This window comes from Cebus imitator, unplaced genomic scaffold, assembly GCF_001604975.1.
Source record: "Cebus imitator isolate Cc_AM_T3 unplaced genomic scaffold, Cebus_imitator-1.0 Scaffold918, whole genome shotgun sequence".
NCBI lineage: Eukaryota > Metazoa > Chordata > Mammalia > Primates > Cebidae > Cebus > Cebus imitator.
The window spans coordinates 255275-257397 of NW_016108233.1; the positions used below are offsets into that span (position 1 = coordinate 255275).

General features: G+C 43.8%; 1 pseudogene; it reads left to right on the forward strand.

Moving 5' to 3' along the window:
* LOC108298204 overlaps positions 1-2123 on the forward strand; it is an 18261-nt pseudogene that overhangs the window by 539 nt on the left and 15599 nt on the right.

A 2123-nucleotide genomic window follows, 5' to 3' on the forward strand; every position in this document is an offset into this window, starting at 1 on the left:
AAGTCTTTATATCTAAAAAGAATTAGTAAAAAGAGAATGAGACAATATTAGACTAATTTCCATCTCTCTTTTTAAAAGGTGCTGTCAGAAAGTGAATATTTTCATATTTCTGCATGGTTTGGCTTTCTGGGCAAGGGAAATTGACACACTAGTGAATATCTTGGCTTCCCCAGGCCAATTTTCTTCTCACATTCCAAGGGTGTTATCTTATTTGAAGGATAATAACATTCCTCTCTCCTGGAACCATGGAGACATTTTAGGGCTTATAAACATAGGAGATGCTTGTTTTATTTTTCACTCTGGAGACATTTACTTACATCTCAAGAGTATGAATCCTGAGATTTTTCCTCTCTCTTATAAAATTTGTTTAAGGCTGGGTGCAGTGGCTCAGGCCTGTAATCCCAGCACTTTGGGAGGCTGAGGCAGGTGAATCACCTGAGGTCAGGAGTGCAAGACTACCTTTGCCAACATAGTGAAACCCCATCTCTACTAAATACACAAAAAATAGCCGGGTATGGTGTCGGGCACCTGTAATCCCAGCTACTAGGGAGGCTGAGGCAGGAGTATCGCTTTAACCTGGATGGCGGAGGTTGCAGTGAGCTGAGATCGTGCCACTGCACTCCAGTCTGGGCAGCAGAGTGAGACTCCGTCTCAAAACAAAAATAAAAAAACTTGTTTACATTAGGGAGATTAAGTTCCTCTCCCTCTGAGGTGGGAGAGGTTAGGATGAGGAAGAGCACCGGTATATAGTTCTCAGATTCCTAATTTGGTGGTTCTTCTATAGTCCAACCCCTGTACCTGTAGGGTGTTACCTGCTTTCACCATGTCACTTCAGAAATGGGGACAGCCTGTCATTCCAGAGCTTGTTGCAGAGGAGAAAAAGGTGGCATAAGACGAGGTCATTGACTAGAAATGACTAGTCAATATCTAGAAATGGCTGCGCATCTTTTTTAAATTTTATTTTTGAGATGGAGTCTCACACTGTCACCCAGGCTGTAGTGCAGTGGCTTGAACTCAGCTCACTGCAACCTCTGCCTCCCAGGTTCAACCGATTCTCCTGCCTCAGCCTCCTGAGTAGCTGGGACCACAGGTGTACGCCACCACTCTCAGCTGATTTTTTTGTATTTTCAGTAGAGAGGGGGTTTTACCATGTTGGCCAGGATGGTCTCGCTCTCTTGACCTCGTGATCTGCCCTCGTAGGCCTCCCAAAGTGTTGGGATTACAGGCGTGAGCCACCGTGCCCAGCCTTCTCTTACACAGTATGCTTGAATTTCCTAAACTCATGCAAAACAAAATATTACAACTCTTGCCTTACTCACAATGTACAGAGGGGTTCTATCATACAAACTGGTGATCGTTCATGGACTGGTCTCAAGGAGAGTCTATTTTTGGTCAAGTGTATGGTGATCAAGCAAGCTTTTTTGATGCAGAAAAAGAGCCAAGGGTTAAGCACAAGAAGAAAGGCACCATGTCCAAGCTGAACAATGGCAGCATTCAGTATTTATCTCACTTTCTTATTACCACAGGAGGAAGTCTAGATTACCTTGACGATAACAGTGTTGGGAGGGGTGACAGAAGGCAGGAACATAACTTAAAATTTTAATGAGACACCCATACCACATCAAGACATTAGGATAACTCTTATAGTGATTTTAGGTGACCCATTTGGTGACCTTTCTGATTTATTAATTCCTGGTTGATCACGAAAACTTATGAGGGAATAACTTGATAGTGGTTGAATAGGAGCAGGTGATAAAACTGATGATTTCAAAGGAAGATCAGGTGAAGAGAAGAAATAAAGGCAGAGAGCTGGGTGAGGTGGCTCACACCTGTAATCCCAGCACTTTGGGAGGCTGAGGTAGGCAAATCACCAGCTTAAGAAATTGAGACCAGCCTGGCCAGCATATTGAAACCCTATCTCTACTAAAAATACAAAAATTAGCTGGGCATGGTGGTGCAACCCTGTGGTCCCAGCTACTCTGAAGGCTGAGGCAAGAGAATAGCTTGAACCCAGGAGGTGAAGGTTACAGGGAGTCCAGATTGTGCCACTGCACTCCAGCATGGCACAGAGCGAGACTCCATCTCGAAAAAAAAAAAAAAAAAAAAAAAAAAGCTCAGGGTAG